We start from the raw sequence: 13,701 nt of genomic DNA, 5'->3' as shown, positions 1-13,701 counted from the left end.
CATTCTACAAATTCTGCAAGAATTCGAGTGTCATTTCTTCATGAAATCCCTGCAATTTATTCAGATATTGCAACCATCATGCGCACTCGAGAATTGCACGAGATTGTTTTGATACTATGAGTACTATGGGCTCATTCTGAATAGCTCTACCTCCCATGGTTGTTGTGTTTCTGTGACTAGTTCTCCTGCATGGACTTCTCCTGCTCTTTCGCAATTTAGAACAACAACAAAGATCATTAAAGCAATTAATAGGAAAATGACGTTGATTTGGGAATTAACAACATATACAGTCAATTCATTGGCCTGGTCAACCATTTTTGACACAGGATCATAATCAATTCGCATGCCATCCATAATGGTCGTCGTTGTTTCTCCAATCGTAAATACCTTGCTAATTATTACACATATCCAATCATCATGCAACCTTTACCCGAAAATCAATTTTTTAATAAGCATTCAATTATCCATAACTGTCACACGTGCTATTTATATGCATACCATCCCCCTCCAATGGGAAAAAGGGTGTCCATGTCCACCAAGCATGTGAAAAGAAAGTGCACGAATTGAGGATTCATAAATGTAGACAACCAATCTAGAAAAGCGATGCAATTTATGACAAAGCAATTAAAGCAAGACATGTATCAAAGTTAAAAATGGCTGAAAAAAAAGATAAAAACAAATATCTAAATTATTATGTGAAAAGATTTTCAGCTCAAGCGGTATTAGTAATAAACACATAATTGGCGGTAAGTAGTAATGACTGTCATGAAATGATTGGAAAAATATAATATAATGAATATATAACATAAGTTACCACGCATATTGGCTTGTAAGAGTGTTTCTCAAATGGGAAATCTTCTTAGAATTGAATCCATTGGTAGCAATAGAATAGAGAGCATTTAGCAGTGTATGATAATACTTTGTTAGGAAACCAACTGACAAAAAGATAGAAAAGATAGATCAATGCCTTAGAATTCAGCCTCTTCGAGGGGGCAACCTCCTTTACATTACAGAAATGAACAATTCTTGGATGATACAAATGATAAGACTTCCTTTCTATATATAGGAGTCTAAGGGGTCATAATGTAATCAAATCCGACATAACAATAATAATGTAAGGGCACAACAATAGCAATAGTGGGCTTCTATGGGGTACAATAATAACAATATGCAGATTACATGTTATGCTCTTAACTTGCAAGACAATACCAGAATACCAAATATGTGAAGAAATATACCCAGAACATAGAACAATGAGAAATAACAACAAGTATTTTATTATTCAGAAAGAAATGTTCACTTGCCTCTTCGAGGGGGCAACCTCCAATAGAGCTGAGATCAATTACAAAATAAGACACGATGCTCCTCGAGGGGAGTCTCTATCCTTTATATAAGATTCATACATGCAATACCATGGGGCAATACCATGGTTATTATTAATACCATCTATCTAATACCATGGCCCATTTGCAACTAACTTTGATCCCTTCATTAAATGCGGGTTAACCACTTACAATTATTAATATGGGCTTTATTGACTCTTTACTTAACTATAACTATGACTTGATCCTATTACATAAATAAGGGGATTAGGGTTGGACCCTAACATGCCCTCCCCCATAAGAATAGCCTTGTCCTCAAGGCTAAAGCTGCGGAAACTGCTGAAGGATAGTGGCTGGTTCCCAGGTTGCATCTTCCAGAGAGGTGTCTTTCCACTTGACGAGGACTTCCTTAATCGTGCGGCCACGCAGGTGCCGTTCTTGTGTGTTAAGAACCTATTCAGTTTGGAGCCGGATTGACCCTTCTTCATCCACTTCAGGTAGACTGGTTTGAATTCTATAATGGTTCCCAATCACTTTCTTGAGGCATGAGACATGGAAGACTGGATGGATTTTTGCAGTGGGTGGCAAAGCTAGCTTGTAGGCGACTTCTCCAATGCACTGAAGTACTTGATATGGTCCGTAGAATTTTGGAGATAATTTTTGACAACCCTTGTCTTTGAGTGATGTTTGCTTATATGGTTGTAGCCTCAAAAATACTTGATCCCCTTCTTGAAATTGGCGTTCTGAGTGATGTTGATCTACCTGTTGCTTCATGCGGTTTTGGCTTGATGAAGATTCTCTCTAAGGTGGGCCAGCATGGTTGTGCGGTTCTATAGGAGTTGATCCACTGCTTGTACCATTGAGCATCCCTTGATATAAGAAGTAGGGGAAGGAGGGAGTTGACCATAAACTACTTCATATGGAGTCATTTTGGTGGTGGCATGATAGTTGGTGTTATACCACCATTCTGCTAGAGGTAACCACTGTACCCAGAGATGTTTCTTTTCTGAAGTGAAACACCTAAGGTAGGTCTCTAGACATTTTTTGACTGCTTCAGTTTGACCATCAGTTTATGGATGATAGGAAGTACTAAGTTGTAGTTGGGTACCTTGTAGTCGGAAGAGTTCCTACCAAAAGTTACTGGTGAAGATCGGGTCACGATCAGACACAATGGAAGTGGGCATGCCATGCAATTTGAAGATTTGATCCATGAAAGATTGAGCGACCAAAGTCGGTGTAAAAGGGTGGGGTAGGGTGCAAAAATGAGCATAATTAGAAATTATGTCCACAACCACCATGATGACTAACTTGTTTCCTAACTTTGGAAGAACCATAATGAAATCCATAGAAACCTCCGTCTAGATTGAGGGCGGGATGGGCAATGGCTATAATGTGCCTGGGGATTTGACTGTTTCTCCTTTGTGGCATTGACAGACGTCGCATTCAACTACAAAAGTAAGAATGTCCTTTTTCATGCCTGTCCAAAAAAATGATCTTCAAGTGCGAGCATACGTCTTCTGAAAGCCTGAATGTCCTGCAGTGGGAGATGAGTGCAACTCTGCCAAAATGCGGCTTTTGAGGGTGGATGTTGGTGATATTACAACTCCGTCCTTGTAGTGAAGAATCTCATCCTGCCACGAGTAGCCCGCTATGGAATTTGGAGCCGTCTGCAATTGATTAATGAGTTGGGAGAGCCAGGGATGTGAAAACCATTCCTTGTGAGCCTCTTCAATCCATTCTGGAATGGGAAGGGAAATTGCGAGCAAGGTACTTTCCTCCTCAAACTGGCGGGATAACGCATCTGCTACAATATTTTTGCGTCCTTGCTTGAAAATTATCTCATAATCATATCCCAGCATTTTGGCGAGCCATTTATTTTGTTGTGGTGAGGAAAGGCATTGCTCCAAAAAATATTTAAGGCTTTGATGGTCTGTGCGGATTTGGAAACGTCACCCCAATAAGTATGGTCGCCAGGTATCTACTGCATGTAAGATGGCCATCATCTCCTTCTCATAGGTAGATTGTCCCAAATTCTTCCCACTTAGTTGTTGGCTTGTGAAGGCCAAGGGTCGACCTTCCTGGATTAAGACTGCCCCAATACCCGTACCAGAAGCATCACATTCAATCACAAAAGATTTGGTGAAGTCGGGTAGTGCTAAGACTGGAGTGGAACACATGGCATGTTTGAGAGCTGTAAAGGCCTATTGTGCTTCATCATTCCAGAGGAATGAATTTTTCTTGAGGAGTTGAGTGAGGGGCCTAGAAATGCGACCATAATTACAGACAATTTTGTGATAGTAGCCTGTGAGACCCAAAAATCCTCTCAAGCTCTTCAAGGTCTTTGGTTGAGGCCAATCCTGCATTGCCTGGATCTTTTTGGGGTCCACCCTGACACTTTCACGCCCCACATTGTGGCCCAAATACTCAACTTCTTCCATGCCAAAAGAGCACTTGGACATATTGACAAATAATTTATGCTTGCGGAGCAGTTGCAAGAGCAGATCTACATGCTGAAGATGTGTGGCCCAGGTGCGACTGTAGATGAGGATGTCATCAAAGAAAACAAGGACAAATTTTCTGAGATATGGTTTGAGTAGGTGGTTCATAAGGCTCTCAAAAGTGGATGGGGAATTACAAAGACCAAATGGCATGACCAGGAACTCATACTGACCTTCATGAGTTCAGAAAGCAGTCTTTGGAATGTCTACTTCTTTCATGCGAATTTGGTGGTAGCCCGAGCGAAGGTCGAGCTTAGTAAAGAATTGAGCCCCATTTGGTTCATCCAGTAAATCATCGACAACCGGGATGGGAAATTTATCTTTGACCGTCAACTTATTGAGGGCCCTAAAGTCTCGACACATACGCCATTCCCCATCTTTCTTGAGCACCATGACCACCGGCGATGAATAAGGACTAATGGTGGGACGAATGATGCCTGCTTCCAAGAGTTCCTTGATTATTTTTTCAATTTCATTTTTTTGGGTGAATGAATATCTATATGGGTGCACATTTGGTGGTTGGGCCCCTAGGACCAAAGTAATTCTATGATCATGTTCCCCTCTCGAGGGTGGAAGCTCATGAGGCTTGTCAAATACTGGCAGATGGTTGTTTAAGATCTGTTACATCTCACGATGAATATGAAGAGAATTGGGTTCGAAGGCCTGGATGGCATTAAATTGGGCTATAAGTCCATGGTGGCCCTTTTTTAACAATTTTTCCATTCGATGTGAGCTGATGATAGAGGGAGCTCCTGCCTGGAGTGCGCGGAGGGTATGTGTGTGGTTGTTCTGCTTAAAGCTCATATATAACTCCTGGAATTCCATTGTGATTGGGTCAAGTGTACGAAGCCATTCAGCACCTAGGACAATGTCGCACCATCCAATGTGTATGGCAAACATGTGGGTCTTTAACTGATAATCCCCCATTTGAAGTTTGACATTTTCACAATGGGCTTCACATTTCATTGTCCCCCCATCAGCAATTTGGACCTGGAAGTTAGAAATTGCTCGGACAAAACAATGCACTGCTTCCACGACTCTTTGATGGACAAAATTATGTGTACTGCCACTATCAATCAAGACTACTACTGGGCGATGCTTAATAAAACCTCTGATTTTGAGACTTTGGGGAAAAGAAATCCCTGCCAAAGCATGCAGCGAGATAACTGGTTCTTCAGGTACATTGTCCTGCTAGTTGTCCTCTTCTTCCTCTTCTGGTTCCTCAAGTGGTGGGGCTTCCTCCAGTGAAATGTGATCAGTAGCATCAATTTGAAAGAATTTGAGCTCCTTGCATTTATGCCCGGGGGAGTATTTCTCATCACAGTAGTAACACAATCATTGCTTTCTTCTTTCTGCCATTTCTGCTAGTGACACCTTTTGAACCTTGAGTGTTTGGGTAGTGCTTTGAGCCTGTGTGGGGTGACCCTTGGCAATGAAATTTTGGCGATTGGACTAGGCCGCTAACGCACATTCTACTTCATGAGCTATCTTGCAAGCATACAGCCATGAGCTAGGGTGGTGCAGTCGGACGTGGGCTTGCATGGCTTTTTTGAGACCACTGACAAAACATTCCACATAGAACTCATCGTGTAGACCTCCAGTGCGGAAAGCTAAGGCTTCAAACGCTGTAATATATTCGTTCACTGTTCCTGTCTATCAGAGCTTAGTGAGATGACCCACAAAATCAGATTCATGGTCAAAGCGATCCGTAAGAGCTTTTTTGAATGTCTGCCAAGTCAAGGGCCTTCTGTAGCAACGTTCATTCCATTGCCCCCATTGCCATCTTTCATTGTCCAAGTACATGATACCCACACTAAGCTGAGTCGCATCATCCAGGATGTAATTTAGTGTGAAATATTGCTCCATTTGTGCTATCCATGCAGCCAGGTGAGAGCCATCAAATTTATACATGTCCAGCTTGGGTGGTCGCGGATGGGATTGTTGGTGGGTGCCAAAGAGGTGAAGAGACTGGCTAGACTCGCCCTCAATGTTTTCATTGCTAATATATGCCTCCGCCCATTCCTCCACCTTGCCCTTAGAGAGTGTTTCATTTAAGTTCTTCAACTGCAACATGACATCTTTCAATTGTGATTCAAGGCTATCAATCCTCTCATTGGCCATAGCTTGAGCTCTAGTTTGTACCATGCACCAATCCGATGTACTTGAAATTTGGGACCGCCTGAAATTTTTGGCACTAACAATTGAATGGTACCACCTTGCTCAGCTCGTCGACCTGATTCTTGAGGGTCTACCTTAACACCTTCATGAGATACAATATGACCCAAGTATTCCACCTCTTGTACTCCAAAGAACATTTGGAGGTTTTTGTATATAATTATTTCTCGTCCAATAGTGTGACCACTCTATCAACATGTTGAACATGATCCTTCCAAGGCTTGACGTAGATTAGAATATCATCAAAAAATACTAATACAAATTTTCTAAGGAAGGGTTTGAAAATGGAATTCATCAAACCTTGGAATGTAGAAGGTGCATTGCTAAGGCCAAAAGGGATGACCAAAAATTCATAATAAACCTCATGAGTTCTAAATGTTGTTTTCGGAATGTCTTCAATATTCATTTTGATTTGATGATGTCCTGCATGAAGGTCCAACTTGCTGAAGTAAATTTCTCCATACAATTCATCCAATAATTCATCAACGACAGGAATAGGAAACTTATCTTTAGTAGTAAGATTGTTGAGCTCTCTATAATCCAGACACATGCACCGTGATCAATCCTTCTTGTGCACCAATACTAATGAAGTAGAGAAAGAACTTTGACTAGGTTGAATTATACTAGCCTCTAGCATTTCTGCAACCATACGTTCAATTTCACTCTTTTGTTGTTGGCTTGTTGGGGCTTCACCCAGGTTTGAAGTTAATTAGCCAAAAAAATCCCTGTACTACTAGCCCTTTCGACAACAGTCCCTGGAGCACAGACTGAGGTCTCACCCGAAGTAGTATGGGAGGGTGCTAGAACCAGGTTTCCGCGCCCTTGAGATGTCTGAGAGGTTAAACTAGTCCTTTGGTTTTTTCTTTGCGCAAGTGGTTTCATGCACCTTCTGTTCCTCGTGGCCTGATATCCTGCCTTCGTGCGACCCTAACCAGCGGCTGTGCCGCGCTCTGTGTTATTACCCCAGATCTTATTTATCTTCCAGTATTATTTAAGTACCTTCACCTACTTAAAGGTCTTAAGTTATACTTAACAATACAAAACATTCATATAGGTTCGTGCAGTAAATAAACAGTATATTTGCAAATTATATCCAATCACGCATTAAACCACTAGGAAAAGATACACAGAATTATAGCAAAACTTCTCTTTATTGATTCTCCAACGGTTACAAACTCAACCCGCCCTACACACTCAGCTGCAAGGGTCCGCGCACTCAGCTGCGGACTACTAGGCCTTTGCCCACTTAGCTGCAGAGCCTTCTCCTATTCTACGACCCATAAACACCCTTTACACTTCGACTCAATCACTTAGACTTCTCATCTATTCTTCTTAGTTATTAGTTACCTTTTACACTTAGAGCTTCACTCTATTTATACAATCCCATGGTCCGCGGACCATGGGTAGGTCTATCTAGCCAACATTACATTACAAAAACTAGGGTGGACAACCTTGTGACTTTATTATACTTTCACACCTCGTGCCCACAATTCACGGAGCTTTTACAATAGGATTCAGTCAAAAATTGGGCTTTAAGCCCAAAAACATGCCTTGGGGGATTCCATGCCCAACAAGCCCCCAACACAAAAATCGTGACTCGCCCTCGAGTCACTCTGTCGGCGCGGAGATCTTTGCGCATAGTCCCTCCAACTGAACTTGAACTGCACCAAGGTCAGCAACACACTGAGATGCTACTTGCTGGATCTGCTACATATGTTGTTCTGAAACCTCTCTGTCAAAAGTGCTTCTCTGCATTAAGGCATGCATCCCCTGCATGTGTGCAAGCTTGCCTTCAATTTCTGCTGTGATGGTGAAGGCCTCATCGATCCAAGGCTGAACGCGCGCCTTCAAGACTGCTTCCTTGTGTCGTGCCGTGTCCACTTGTTCTTTCAGCATTTTAGCCTGTTGCATTCACACAAGCCTCAGAGTGAGGACCACCATCTACATAGTTCCTCGGACGTTTTCATACTTTTGTTGGAGTTCTCGCACCTCTATCTCTAAGCACTGGATGTTGGGGTCCTCCTGCAGATTTGTAAGGACCTCAAGTGATTCTTCCAACATTCCTGTGAAGTCTCGCACTGCACTGCTAATTTTGTCCAGTCCCACTGTGATAGTGCTAGAGCACTGTTCTTTGACTTCCAGAGGGGTGGATGGTTGCGCCTTTAACCACAGCTCGGTGATCTGAAGGTTCAGCTCCAGCTAAACCTTTTTCATTTCCTCCCGCACCTCACACACCCCTGCTGCTAACCTGTGGATGTGCGCTTCTACTGTTATGTCCGCTGGGATGGCCAGCTCCGAGACGCTTTGGCAGGCTTCGTCTATTACCTGTACCAACTGTTGATTCTACGACACCAATTCGTCGCACTGCAAGCTTAATTGTTCCATATTGATTTTTTTCTCACTAAAAACTTGCAATGCGCAGCTCTCCCTAGCTCGCACCTCTACAGTTATCCCATCCTGCAAAACATATAAGGTCTCTTATGGGAGTGCAGCCATATTGATACGGAAACCCTTTAGTGCACTCACTGTAGGCCTATCGGCCTCATTTGTTGTCACGAGTGCCACTTCCGGCAACATTATGGTATTTTTCATCCACACACTCAACATCTGTTCTGCTGGCATTGTTCCAACTGTGAGGTTGATCGAATAGGTACCAACCTGTGGAGGGCACGCCTGTAATTCCTAAAGTTGTGCTCTGAGGGCCCCCAACACAATCTGGTTCTCCTGCATGAAATCTTGGACAGCCTCAAAGGTGACATCGCGCACTGTCTCGCTGATGTCGTGCAGATCACCCTTGGTTAGGGTGATCAGGTCAATAGACAACTTCGATGCCTTGACCTTCTTACGCGACCCTGCCCGCTCTGTTGGGCACTGGTGCTTCAACTGTGTTGACGCGATTTGTGGGTTTGCACCTCCCTCTTCCGTCTATGTTTCCTCTGCTTCCTGCCACTGCGAAGCTGTCATTTGGCCCTCGCTTGCCTTTGTTGCTACCTCCTGTGCTGCTACTGTTGTTGCGGCTAGTTCCTGCTCAAGTGTTGCCTATGCAGTGTCTTGTGCTGCCCGTACTTCTGTTGTCGCTACTTCCTTCCTTCGCTTTTCGGCCAACTGTGCGATGCCCAGCTTGGCCTTGTCTTTCTATCTTTGTGCCACCGACTTCTCTATCTCCACGACGTCTGGGGTGTGCCACTCTAATGGCCATGCCTCCAATACGTTAAAAATGACGTCATCTGTAGCTACGAAGGGTAGCCTTATCCATTGTTTGGTCGGATCCTTGCGTGCTCTAATATAAATGCTGTGGAAGTCCACTTTGAATTTCGCAAAACTCTGCAGGCTATTATAGATAGTGGGTGACAACCGTGGCTTGCGGTTGATCTCCATTCTGAGGTTCATCTCCATGAACACCCAGAATATTTTACTGTCGCGGATCCTCTTGGCATCCTTTGTGGCCCAGAGTGAAGCATACTTCGTGGCCTCTGGCAGGTCCCTGTTAGTAATGGTTTTTTGACTATCCTCTGATAATTCCCCTGCCACGAGCACTATGGGCAGCAAAATCCATGCATAGTGGAACGTTTTGCCCTGGTCCTGAGCTTTGTAGAAATTCTATAAAAACTCATTGCTGAGGAACTCAGACCAGTTAAACTGGACCCCCTCCATGCACTGCTCATCTAGTGCTACCACTGGCAAGGGTACTTCATCCGCGAGGCACTTACGCATAACCTTTCTTTCCAGGATTTGGGTTGCCATGGGTATTGCTTTGTCCTTGATGCTGGAGATGGCGTAGCCCCTCTTCTTCGTTTCCAGCTTGTACTTTTTCTTCATGGCCTCCGCGATGGCCAAGTCAGTGCTCTTCCCTTTTGATATGACCGTGGGGTCTTCTCCTTTGCATGGAAATCAAGAAATGATTTGAATCAAGTCTGCCATGATGGGAATGGGCTCCTCTAGCCACAAACACCCATCATGCATCAGACAGAGCAGTTGCCTGATGACGAATATGGTTATTGGTGCGCGGTGGAAGTGCAGTACCCAGAGTAGATTCAGTAACCCAGCCTTTTCCACTGCGCGCAACCACTTCCGTGGCTCTAATTCTATCACCCCTATCGTGGTGTTATCCTTGGTTTTCATGAGGTGTGGGGTCTCAAGGTGAGGGAACTTTGTGTGGTCAGCGAGATCCCAATCTTCGAATTTTAAGCTCAGGACCCGTACCAGGCACGTGCCCTCAAAGATAATTTTATCTGGGAGGAGCGGGGTCTGGAGTGAGCTCTTGGTCTCATCAAAGTCCTTGGGCATTCTAGCTTTCCCTTTCCATGGGGGGACATAGGCAGGCGACTTTTTCGGGGGGGTGCGCAGGCTCAGCTTCCGCCTCCATGCCTTCATCCTCATCTTCTATGATGAGCAGGTCCTCCAGGTTTTCTTCTTCTTCATCGGTTTCTATGGTGATGGCTTCCCCTTGTCCTCCATTATCAACTTGGTGCGCATTGGGTTCCGCGTGGACACACGTACGGGGACCATTGCTTGTTTGTCCTTCTTGGGTCTTGGCGTGTGTGGTGATTTCGGGATTTCTGCCACAATCCCAGTGCCTTTTGGAGCATCCCCCATAGTTAGGGCCTACGTGGCCTCTTCGGCAGTCATTTCTATTATGTCCATAATGTTTACAGCTATTGCCATCATGTTTGTCTAGGACTCTAGCAGTCTCGAACTCAGCGGCTCAATCAATGCTCGGCTCACAACAATCTAGGCTCTGCTCAATGGCTCAATTCGCAAATGACCAAGTGTTGTTTGCTAGGTAGGCCTTTGTATTTTATAAAACTTTTTGAATTTGAATTCGACCGTTCCCCCCAAATCCGATTCATTAATGCTCCCTTGGCAGCAGATTTTTCCAAATCTTGCCCATAAACCGCATCTTAAATGCCTACCGCCCGCTCCATTTGGCCTCAAGTCGAGCATCCCATCTAGGGGTGATTTTAGGGGCGAATGTTCGCCCTTTGGCGAAATTAAGGGGTTTTAAATTTTTAGTGGGCGATTATTTTGTATCATAGTACATTTTTACAAATCAAGTCAAATAGCCCACCTTCTTTTAAGGGAGAGGGTAAGAAAGGTAAATTTAGCCCTTGAAATTAGGGGCTACAACCTTCCATTCGCCCATTTTCAAGAATAGGTTTTATTTAAGTGAATTCTATGGGCCAAATACCATATTTATAAAAGAGGTATGGTAAATTAGTAAAAATATAAATAAATGAGAAGTATGGTAAATAAATAAAACATTTTTATATTTACTCCATAAGTCACCTTATATACATATAAATAAAATGGAGGTATGGTAAATAAATAAAATGTCTTTTTTATACTTACTCAAAAGGTATGGTAAATAAATAAAAATATAAATAAACTAGACGTATGGTAAATAAATAAAACCTCTTTTTATATTTAGTCCATAACCCTCGTTCTATTTATGAAGGCTCAAGAAAGAGATTTTATTTAAGTGAATCCTATGGGCCAAATACCATATTTGTAAAAGAGGTATGGTAAATTAATAAAAATTATAAATAAACGAGAGGTATGGTAAACAAATAAAACATTTTTTTATATTTACTCTATAAGTCACCTTATATTTAAGAACACTCAAAAAATGCTTTATATTTAGGTGAAACCTATGGGCAAAATACTATGTGACAATACCATGGACTAGATTGTTGTTAATACCATGCAAAACAACATTATTAACCCTAATATTAGTATTAATAAAAATAAAAATGGCACATGGTATTGACCCATGGTATTCACCAAAATGGCACATGGTATTGACCCATGGTATAATGTAGCCTATTTAAATGGGGGAATTAAACCAGCATATATCCATCTTTACTCTGGATCTACTAACCGCCGAGAGGTATCAAATATTGTGATATGCAAACTAGCATAGAGTGAAAAAATATTTGATCCCTCTCGGGGGATCAAGAGTAAAAATGGATGTTGTAATTTAATGTATGTTAAACATTTTAGCTTGGTTGAAATAAAAAATAAAATAAAAATCAACTATTAATTTTATTAATTTTTATAAATTACTAATAGTAATTTTTAAGCTCCACGTTTATGATAACCCATGGTAATACCAAGATCTTACAAGATTTTATAATTGAGTAAAATATTCGCCATGCCTGGTGAGAGATTCGCCAAAAAATTATATATACATATTATATTATTGATAAAATCGCCTTCCATTTTTCCTATATACCATGGAGATTCGCCCATTTATTATACTTATAAATTTAGGGGGGGTCACTTTCTGGCCAACCCGTGTGGCAACACTGGCCCCCATGCGTGGTCACGGACCTTGTCACTTTTTGTTTCTGCGCGCAGCTCCCAGGCAGAGTAGTTTATAGTCCCGCGTTTCCTTTCAACTGCTTAGAGTGCTAAGATTGTACTTCTCTCAGCTAGTTAGGTGGCCACGCTACTCGGGTATGGTTTCCTCCAGTCATCCATCATTTTCCCTGGGAAATACCCAACTTTCTCTGTTACTGGCGGCGTCGCGTACCTTATCAACTATAGTGCACCACCCTGGTTACTTTGCTTAGTAATATGCGGTCCAAGCCAAGGCATTAGACTGATCAATTTGCATCAATAGTCCTCAAACTTATCAGCGTGATCATGCGCACCTTGTCTTATCATCCTGGTCTTTTTATCAAGGAAATCTTCCCTTATTTCATCCTCCAGCTTCTTGACTTCCGCATCCACCAGAGCACTTTTCTTTCTTAATCGTACCCTTTCTTTTTCAAGTTCCTAGAGCCTAGAGTTTCCTAGTTGGATTTCTTCTTCCAGGGTTCCACGAACCACCGTATCTACCGGTGCTAGTATGTGCAGTCCAACATTTCCCTGTATTATAGGATTTACAGTGGTTCCTTGATACTTGAGCCCTGGGGGTGCCTGCGGGGTCAAGTGCTTGCAAGGTCCTCTAAGCCCATAGAACCGCTGGTACGCGCAAGTCCCAGTCAATCCGCTTCGTATTGTGGACCTTGTTCATCGCTTCGCATACTTGGTTAAAGGCTTCCATGTGGATATCCTTCTATGCACCTGGTCTTTCCATACTTCGTGGTCCCAGCCGGAGGGGTCATTCACACCATTGTCTTGCCTGCACCTGCTAACAGATCATGTCTCCTACCTCGAGTACTTTGTGCATTCTAGTAAGTTTCACTCCATATGCTTGTATCCACCAGGAAAGGTGGGCTCGCGGGCTGTTTTGTCCATCATACTTGTCTTTTAACCACATCTGAGGCTTCCCAAATCGTAGGCACATCATCCTTCGGCAATCGCACCAGTCCTCAAAACTCTTTTGGTGCGTACCCCACCACCTTGTGGGAGTAGCACTCAATACCCATTTTAGAGCGTCAAAACGCTATTGTTATGGTACTTCTCTTTCAAATTTGTTCAGGAAGTCATCCACCTCGCTCAACCCATCATACATAGGCAGATTTCATACCTCTGCTGCTACGCAGTGCAGTGACCTTGTGATCATGTTACAGTTGAGTGTGGTTACCTCGTGTAACTGGTTCTTCCATCGCTCTATCTCCTCGTCATTATCTAAGGTGCAGGAGCTTTCATGCTCCCATGAGATTCAGTCGTCCGCAGTTGGATTTACCCAATCTTGCTCCCGTGTGGTTATCTTGTAGATGCAGTCCAGATTGTCTTCACTGTTGTAGTCGCGCACTAGC

Source organism: Pinus tabuliformis, chromosome J, assembly GCF_031772625.1.
Source record: "Pinus tabuliformis cultivar Carrire ecotype Pingquan chromosome J, CPIR1, whole genome shotgun sequence".
Lineage (NCBI taxonomy): Eukaryota > Viridiplantae > Streptophyta > Pinopsida > Pinales > Pinaceae > Pinus > Pinus tabuliformis.
This window is presented reverse-complemented; position numbering follows the sequence as displayed.